Below are 10,236 nucleotides of genomic sequence, written 5' to 3' on the forward strand. Positions count from 1 at the left end.
CAGGAATAAAGAGGGCACACATACGGGCCAAACTCAAGCTAAACTATCAGAAGTTCCCAGCCTTAGAGGTTTTATTATGTTTGCCTTAAAAAGCCTCAAAAGTTCCAACTTTAGCTTATCTAGTAGTTAAGAGTTTTCAATGCGATTGGCTTATTCTCCACGTGGACTGGTTAACATTGGTCTCATTTACTGAGCATGGGCAACCTCCATATCCTGCCTTCATTCACCAGGTTCTTGCCATTGGTCACCAGCAGATCAGGTGAGAAAGCAGAGGACAAACTCGCCACCCACCCAATGCAATGAGAACACAAAGGATATGCCTTACTAGTTGCCAGTAAGGCAACGGAAGCAACTTTGAGTATGAAGAACAGCACAGCCATCAGTATTTACATGGCTGCTTCTCATTAATAATAAACATCAGATTATATTTCCCAAGAACATCAACCTCTCATGTCATTTTTTTTTCCCCACCACAGCACCCCTCTGAGGCACTGTTGCTTTCTAGCGGCTAGGACTCGGGGACAGATTACATAACCTTTCTGGGACAGTTTCCTCAACTGTATAATGGGGATAATAAAGACAATTTACTTCTTAGGGTTGTTATGGATTAAATAAGAGGCTTAAAACAGCACTGCCCTTAGGAAATGTTTTTTGAGCGCTAGTTATTATTACTCTTATTGGTATTATTCCCACTGCCTCTGCTACTCCTGCCATAACTACTGTAACCATCGCCCCCAGAAATGCCAGAAGATAAAACTTAATTTATATTCTTCAGAATGAAAGTAGGAACCAAGGAGGTTTGTGATCAAATCAGTCCTGGAGTAAAATCTGTCCTCAGCCTTGGCAGCCCCACTGGGAAGTTTGTATTTACTATCATGACTAAAATAGTGAATTTCTGAGGTGGATGACATCCTCATCTCCCCCGCTTTCTGTCCCCATTTCCTGATACATAAGCACAAGGTGCATGCACACCGGGACCTTCAGTGAGCAGGGTCAAGAGCAAGAATCCAGGGGTTAGGCGAGAAAATACCCAGGTGGCACTGCTCATTGTAACCATTTCATAAATCTATTTATTATTTTTTTTTAGGAAAGGCAACCCTTGGTTGACCACAGAGATTGCAAGGGCCCTGTCAGCTTACAATCCTTTATTATTTTTTATTTTTTATGCCTACAGCACCTGGTCTTCCTAGGCGGTCTCCCATCCAAGTACTAACCAGGCCCAATCCTGCTTAGTTTCCAAGATCAGATGGGATCGGGCTTGTTCAGGGTGGCATGGCCATAGACCCATTTCATAAATCTGACAAGGCAGAAACTGCAGGTCAAGAGCCAACACCTCCCAAAACATACACAGTGAAGATCAAGACCGTGGGAGGGAACGAGAGTAATCTGGGGTAAGAGTGGAAATGGCCAATAGGTGAAAACTTATCAAGGTTCGGTGGTCAGAAAACCACTTCTAGTATCACAATTACTCCTACTTATTCACTTCTTTCTTCAGAGAGCTTTATCTTCTACTTGCCATTCAATTTTCCTGATGTTTCAGGTTTGGGCTAATTCATGTTGAAATAGTCTACCTAAGGATTTATCTCCAAAGTCAAAACTCAAATTCATTTTAAAAGAAAATAAAGATCACATACTTCTGGATCATCATCCAGGTTCACAAGCCTCCTGAGATTAATGAGACTTCTAGAGTGCTTTGAACATTAACGAGAAAGTTTGTTAGATAAAAATTAATCAACTCAAAGCTTAAGTTAAAATTAGAGAAAATGAGAAAATGTCTGTCTCTATTTGATTTTTGCCAAAAGGCAGAGATGTAACAAAACTAAACCAGTCTGACAAGGTAAGAACAAGAATTGTGATGTGTGTTCTAAATCTAGAATCGGGAATAAGATTTGCTTAGATATTTTATCCAAAAACTACAGATTTTGAACACTCTACTGTGCAGTCTTTTTTCACTTCATGTTTGGAGGAAACTTATTTTAATGAACGTTCTTTGGAAAAACCCTAAAAATTTGTTTTTTTAGGGAATTTCTCCTCTTCTTCTATCCTTTGTCTCATTGTTTATTTCTGTTTCTAACCAGTGGTATTTTGTTTTGTTAGTATCTCTACAAGAAAAGGCCATGAAGCACTGGGGACACAGAAACCGAGATCTACCATATAAAAATGAGCTTTATGTGACCTTTTTAAGACTTCCATCTGTGCAAGATAAGCACAAACAAATAATGAGTAAAATGTCTTAACATTGTTCTTTATAATCATGGGGCAGCTACAATCAGATTGGCAGTAGTCTTCCTTTAAAATTTAAATTAATAGCCTTTAATAATTAATAGCACATCTATGGAGTAATAGCATATATTAAGCAAATCATAACAATCTTTGCTTTTTTTTTTTCTTTTTTTTGGAAAGCTAAAATGACCTAGCAGATTCACCATTAAAGAAAACACCTGCAAAGGCAGGGGCGATAGCATGACTACACAACTGTGTCTTGGAAGTATAAAGTACAGTCAGTTTTATAATCCTGAAAGGGCATGCAGCCATAACTTTACAACTTCAACCACAGCAGAAAGGAGAACTGAGATCCTTTAAATTTAGCAAATCACCTCGAAGACTATTTTTAAGTATCTATTGCCATCTGTCTCCTTTCTCCCTCGACTTTATTTTTTTAAACAGAGAAGAACATGAGAGAGCAGACCCTTTCTGAAACACAGTACTTCTCAGTGGGAAAAAAAGAGGAGACTTAAAATGGCAATCATAGAAGCAGAGAAGTATATTTTAAAACACTAGTACATTACCTTGAACTAAAGCATACTTAACATAACATAAAATCAAGTATATTTTATAAAGTGTTGTAAACATTAAAACCTCATCAAATCGAATCCGTCTTATAGAGCAATTTCATGTCAGATTGCTTCGGTAATAAATTAACAAAGGTAAAACTACTCTCTAGAATTTTAAGTTAATGAAAATAAGGAAGATAGTCTCGTGACACTTAGTTTTACCGACTTGATTTCATTTTATTACTATTAGCAGTACTTTTATGTCTAACAAGGCATATTTCATTTTTACAGTCATATTTACTTTCAGAGTAACCTCAGATTCTGAGGAATTACTTAACAATGAAAACAGTGACAATGAAGGAAAGAATTCAGTCTCGCTTAATCCACCTGCATGGTCTGCCCACATCAGCTGTCATATAAATATTTTATAAGGCATTCTAGAAAAAATGCTAGACTTTTCAAAGAGAAAATAAACATGATATTCTGGTTCACTGTAACTATAAGGAGTAGGCCCAAGGGAAAACCATGCATCAGGCAAGCATGAAAGTGTGGGAGGGACAACACCGCTAGCTGAGGCGCAACACACTGCTGCCTACTGTCAAAAAACAAAGTAAAATCAACTATACGTAAAATCATAGTTGCACCTAGAAGTTTCAATGAGAGGACGCGAAGAAAGTAATTCTGAAAAGGGAACTAAAAATGCTAACAAGTACAAATCTCTAGAGTACAAATACAACATGTAATTGTCATTTTTTCTTGGCTTCCACTTTCATTTAAGAGTATCAGACAATGCATATAAGGAGAATCATAATCCTCAAACCTCCGTAAGACCTAAGAACTCACATTATATTCTAAAAGAACACAGCAACAGCACAAATACTACGCTGTCGTATCATCGCCCCATGAGCACAGAAAGAAAATCTGACATATGCAGCAGAAAGTTCAAAACATTATGTACTAACCTGGTGCCCCTGTGAAAACAGTTGCTTCATGTTGCTTTAATGACAGAATCCTTACTATGAAACTAATATCCAAAGCAGCTGATAGTTGAGAGGGGGAAAAAAAACTGACTACTTAGGGAATCCACATACACAGGGAAAGCAGTCTGCTCCCAAGCCCTGTTTTTGGCTGCCTCCCTAAAGGCAACTTAAGTCATAGCCAAGCCCACAAAGCATTTTAGCCTATAAGCTCTAGTAATGAACTTGAAACCACACCCCATATGTTAACTAGACAATGGGCTGCAGTGAGAAATAAAACCCACAGACAGAATGAGCTGAGGCTTCAGGCTTTTTGTACTTGCTACCCAAGAAAACTGTAACACATAAACTTCAAGAAAACTCTCACTCCCTTGTCTTCCTTCAGACACTGCATTAAAGTGACCCATTTATTTAAACAAGAGGAATATAGTTGGCCCTTCGTTGGTGCCGTGAAACGAGTTTCATGTTATCTAAGTTGGGTGGTGGTGGCTGTGGAACATACAGCGCTGCCATTTCACATTGCGTAAGAGGGACACATGAAGTTACTGTTTCTGAGAATCAAAATTCCATACTATCAGTATTTTCAGGTTGTTTGGGGGTGGGGGGTATCATATTTAAAAAGTCTAAAACCTCATTAATCATTAAAATCTAAAACTTAAGTTCAAGAGGAAAATTTATCAAAGAACCTTCTAACTTCTGATTCTGATTTGGTGTCTGTAAATCTGAAAATCACTCATTATTCAGTGTGACCACCTACATTTACGTTCCTTATAAGATAAAAAAGATTGTTTTCTAGTTTTTTTATAGTTTAAAATGGAACTTAATATGACTCACTATAGTTTCAAAGTAAGAAATTTAAATTTGCTTTTCATTCTAGAAAAATGTAATTAATAATTTCTTTAAGGCATTTATTTCTTAAAACAGCCAATAATGTTCCAGCATCTCGCTTAAGAATAAGAATCCACGCTCTGCTTTTTAACAGTACACATTAATGCGTTCACAGTACACATAATTTTCCCCTAGTTCTCAACTCCAAGAATAGTTTTAATTCTAACAGCTTGATTTCTATTTTATTTAAATAAGACATATTTAACATAATGGTCAAGGTTACCTAACTTTATTGTTTCTTCTGAGCCATAAGATCAGACCAGATATTCCAAGAAAAACTTGACTCCCTTGTTCCCAAGTAGATTTCCATGTATTTCTGGTAAAATTTAAGTTACTCAAAATCTGCGAAACATAAGCCATTAGCATATTAGCTCAAGATCAGGCAAAAAAACCCCGAGACTCTCTCAGATCTAACACTCACCCCATCTGCCTCCCCAAGCCATTCCCAGGTAAGAGTTCAACAGTTTCTCCATGCCTTTAAAAAGGAGCCAGTACCCCCACCTGGTGGCGAAACCAAGAAAAGGCTGGAACTGTTAATCCCCAGGGGAATATCACTTGGATGTTGGAAGAAAAACAAAAAGGAAGAAAAGGATCAATGAAGAGCACATTAATGTCAAATTCAATGTGTGGTAAGGATCATGAGAAGTTTTTTCCCACAAGACCAGAATATTTCCAGAGGATATGAAAATACTCATGCAAAAAATGTAATTACATTCAAAATCATCTCTTTTATGTGGATCTGGTTTGCAAACATACATGATGATTTGCATTCAAAGAGGAATCTTGATATATATTGATCTCTTCTTTACCCAAAGAGCGGCAAGAAAAATTCCTGTGAGGTCAATATAATCTCTGAAATGGAAGAAATATGGAAATATCCCCAAATCAACTAGCTAACTACTGATAGGACAATGTCTCCAACATTCTGTTAAAAGGCTGTATCCCCAGGAGTTTTCTTACCTTTCTGTCAAAAAGTATTTCCTTTTGTCATATATAAATTATTTCTGCTAAAATCGATGTCCAATACCAACCTCAATAGAGATAAAGAACTGTTAAGTATTGGGTTTCAAATTATACTAGTCTTTAATAAAACTCCAGCAAAAATGAAAGTATCTTTTAAATGAGTCCAAACTAAAACTGAAACTAAAACTAATAATTATAGCTAATATTTAAGCTCTTAGTATAACTTAAGCCTGTTTCTAAAGTGCTTTACAAGTATTAACTCACTTAAACCCCACCACTGTTATTATACCAGTTTTACAGAACAGAAAATAGAGGCACCTAAATGGTAAGGACTTTGCCAAGATCAAAAAGCTAGTGGTAGAGCTGGGATTAGAACCAAGCAGTCTGGCTCTGAAGTCAGTGCTTCTAACCATGCACTTAAGTATTCTGTCCCCTGAGTGCATACCAGGTGTAAAACCCTGCCAGACTCTCGGCAAATGCAAGGGAGCGGGGACGGTTGGACAAGAACTGCTCTCTGGACAGTCTTCATAATGGCGCAGGCTGGCAAAGGCTTTCCATCAAAGTAGCCACAGAACTGAGACCTCAAGGTAATATGGAAGGTAAGGGACTTGCAGGTAGAGGGCGCTTACTGGGCCTGCTAAGGCAAAGGGGGAAATGGGGAGCAGGCCACTGGAGGGACCACAGGGAACTTGTGAAGGCTGGAGGATCTGCAGAGAAACAAACAAACAAACAAACACTGCAAAGGAGGCAGGATCCTCTGATGTCACATCATGGAGGCAAAAAAGCATCACCAAGAGATATTAAACCAGAAAGTGACCAGATGCGCATGTTGGAAAGATTAGTAAGAAGGAACTAGTCTTCATAAGGTGAGCAGAAATTTAGAAGACATTCCAGGTAAGTGGCGGACCAGTGCTTTACATACACGATCTTTATCCAGGAGGCTGGGACATCAGTACTCACTAGCTCCCTTGCTCAAGCTGAGTTGGGGGCCTGAGCCATGCAGATGTTGTTAATGCCATCCAGAGCCGGAAACACAGATGGAAGAGAATGCTGGTAGGAAGAGTAGGGTGGGATGGCCAAGTCAAGGAGCTGGCGTTGGAGGCTGTGTGTGAGGTCCTGTGAGCCATTCCAGGGAACATATGCAGCTGGTGGCGGAAGATACATACAGGTCTGGCGCTCCAGTCCCCTGCCTGGACTGGAGGTGCACATCTAGAGTCAGTGCACACAAAGGGCGACCGCCCCTGGAGAGCACAAAGCAGAAGAGGAAAGGGTAAAGTTTAAAGCAAGGGGTTTCTGGGGACCTCAGAACGAATTCAAGACATGGATGGGGAAAATTTTTATTTTAATTTTTACTTTAAATTTAGCCTTTTCTTCAATTGCTAATGTAGGCAACAATCCACAGTAATATTAGCCAGACCTGTAACTTGTCACAAATAGAAATTAAAGGTATCTTCATATCACATTACAGTTATTGAAAATATCTCAAAGTATCATTTATACTCATTACTGCTTGAAAATTACAGTAGTTATGAGACCCGCCACTAGCTCTTGATACATAATGCATTAATAAAGGATGGATGTATAGAACAGCATAATTTTTGGTATATGGATATGTCTATCAGTATAATTGGTTTCCTTTGCATTCTAACTTTATGCATTTAAATTTACGCATTAAACATTATTCCAAAGAGGGATTCATTAGCTTTACCAGAATGCCAAAGGTGTCCCATGGCACACACACAAAATGTAAAGAACATCTTATTTAAGGGGGAGGAGAAAAATCCACAGGAAGACATTTTCAAAAATGCATTCAGAAAAGGAGGGACCTAGGATGAAATGACCCACAATGAAATGACCCAGGACTTCTGACTTATGTTCTTTCCTCTACCAACTCCATATCCTAAAACAGTAAAAATACTAACCTCTTCATTTGTGTCAACAAAGTGCTTTCACATGGATCAGCTCATTAGTTCATCACAAAGACCCAAAGCAGGAAAAGGTGGGCGCCAACCTGCTTGAGACCTCGGAGAAGCCACAGCCTAAAAAGACACCAGTAACTGGGGCCTGAGCACTATGCCAGTCCTGGGGGGTGGACCATGGCATCTGCCACCCCACACAATGGCGCCATAGTCAGAAGAGTGCAATGAAGAGCCGCCAGTCCCTTATATCACATGAGCTAGAACTTGATCAGGAGAGGAAGGGACAGTGAGTGAAGACCCTAACTAGTGAATTCTGCTTCTCATCAGGCTTCCATTTGTAGGCAAGGCAACAAGTCATTTGAATTCTTTGCTTAAAGCTCTTTTATTTAGTTCTGATTGGTGATTCAGGGTGAATTATAAGGTTTACAATATTTCAACTGTTTAATTTTCCTTTGGCTATAACCAGAACAGAAGCCTGTACTTAAGCAATTAGTTTGAAATTAGACAAACTGAAACAAGGCGCTCTCTGTTCCCTCCCCACTGTGCCCACCAACTGGCATTCATTATTTAATCTGTGACACGTGTTGCCAGGGCTGCGTAAATGACAATGTTGCTTATTGTTTTCACATCTACTCTCTATTCTGCAACATCTGTCATGGCTCATATCTGTATATTTGTTTTATTTTGTTCTCTTACTTTTACAAGGTCATTTCCTTAATTACTACCAATTGCTCTGAAATCTATTCTAATTCTCCAAAAAGTAACATTTTGTAATTTAGCAATAACAAAAAAAACTTCAGGTACACACGCAGGTACACATCCTTTTAGGTAACTTCAAATTTACATAAAATTATATAATTTTATCTCATAATTGGCTAGATGACATTTTTTTAATAACCTGATCAGTTCACAGATTACTTTGGCCCCTTTTCATAATGTTGCAGGAAACGACACCCAATGAAGGAATTCAGACGACACCCAATGGAGGAATTCAGACACTCGGACAACTTTGTTAGAGGAAAGAGAATTTAATGCCGGCGGAGAGCGTGGGGCCTTCAACAGACCCAAAGCACGATCTCCCCTTAGTTAGATTTCTTACAGCTTATATACCCTCGCAGTGTCCATGCAAGGGGTGCGTGATTCCTTTGAGGTTTTACATGTCCCTCCTTACTCAGATGGGGAGGGGCAGCTTCAGGTGGGGGTCTGAGGGGAGGAATTTGCAGACCCTTGGTGTTATCGCACCTTTATCGGATTCTTGAACAAAGAGACGGCACTCCTAGGCTTACAGGCAGGGAGCAGCATTCATTGATATCTGCGCCTGCTCAGGGGGTTCCTTATCCAAAGGCTGAGCTCTCGCTGTTAACACAGCAAACAGTTCCATAGTCTTGACATGCCTATACAGCTACAGAAATAGGGAAGGGGCTGGAGAATCCTTGAGGTGGGGGATGCAGCTGTGGAAAACATGTTAACTGAAGAGCATAGGGCAGAATGGGGGAAGAGAGAACAGTTTTAACCAGCTGAGTCGGTTATTTCTGCAGACCCTTTCCTTTGCATCTATTTTTACTTTCAGATGCCTCCTCTCCTCTCTCAATAAAACGCATGTTTTCCTTCTATACAATAATGAGAATATTGCTTTATAGGACTGACATAATATGCTCTTCTGAAAAACAAGTTGAGTATTTCTTAATATGCATGTTAAAATGTAAATTATTATGTTTTTTAATTGGCCTTGGATTCCCAAGTTTCTTTATTCTTTTTTTAAATAAGGAGCCATAGTGAAAATTGTCACTTGCCTCTAGTCACAGCCACCTAAAAATTAGAGTGAGAATTCTTACGGGTAAAAAAGAAAGTTCAAAACCGGTTTCCAGGCCTTCAGATCAGAAGGAGGGACCCTCCTTCCATTTCCTCTCCGTGACTACGTAGACAAACGGACATGTGGACACATGGACTCAACACACCCATCCACTGAATGTACAGCAGAGGGTAACGACCTAGTCACCTTGTGCTGAAGGGGAGAAGGGGTTGAAGCTGCAGCAACAAGCCCAAGATAGGTTACCTTCTTTCCTAACCACCCAGAAGCACTTTCTTCCTAGCCTGCCCAATCTAAGGAAGGGCTTCTTGTCACCCTGGCAGTTCTTATAGCCTGAAGCCATTTGCTTTCTTTCCTACCCTGTTTTCTTTGTTCTGCTCTCTAACTGCTTCCTCCCAAGACTGCTCCCTCCAGCAAAACTGGTTTAATCCATTTTCAAACTGAGATGGGACATCACTTGTAAAATTATTAATCTTTTAGCAGGAAATGAAATGGGACATCTCTTGCAGAGTTAATCTTTTCAGTAAACCTAGTTAAGTTTTCTTCCCTCCTTTCTTTGGAAAAAGGCCCCCTCCCTCAAATCCTGATAATTGCCCTGGCTACTCAGATCCTCTGGCTATTGATAAGGGTCATCAGCCCATTGTTAAGCAGAAATAGTGTTAAGCCAGGAAGGGCTCTTAGAGTATGAGGGGGGGAGGGGAGTTTAAGCCAAAAGTCTTTCTTCTTACTCTTTAAGAAAGGTATTAATCAACCCTGTTTCTCTTTACTCACTTAATAGGCAAATCAATAACAGAAATTAATAGATGTATGATTTAAATAATGAGTTTGTATCTTATTTTCCTTGTCTAGGGACTTAGCTGGCACTTTAGCAGGAAACCCAAGACCCACTCTGACTGAGGCAGAAA

General features: G+C 39.3%; 1 protein-coding gene and 1 non-coding gene across 2 annotated transcripts in view; both read right to left on the minus strand.

The window, feature by feature from the left end:
• The window catches only part of PLD1 (phospholipase D1), a 143,618-nt gene extending 139,703 nt beyond the window's left edge, over positions 1-3,915 (minus strand). Inside the window, exon 1 of the mRNA XM_025046054.1 lies at positions 3,737-3,915. The gene's annotated coding sequence lies outside the window, so the exon portion shown is untranslated. The remainder of the gene's footprint in view (positions 1-3,736) is intronic.
• Positions 1,166-1,284, minus strand: LOC112479088. Its single transcript, XR_003046042.1, has one exon. It is a non-coding gene; the product is annotated as a 5S ribosomal RNA (ribosomal RNA).
• Positions 3,916-10,236: the final 6,321 nt, after the last annotated feature.

This window comes from Pteropus alecto, unplaced genomic scaffold (genome assembly GCF_000325575.1).
Source record: "Pteropus alecto unplaced genomic scaffold, ASM32557v1 scaffold33, whole genome shotgun sequence".
NCBI classification, from domain to species: Eukaryota; Metazoa; Chordata; class Mammalia; order Chiroptera; family Pteropodidae; genus Pteropus; species Pteropus alecto.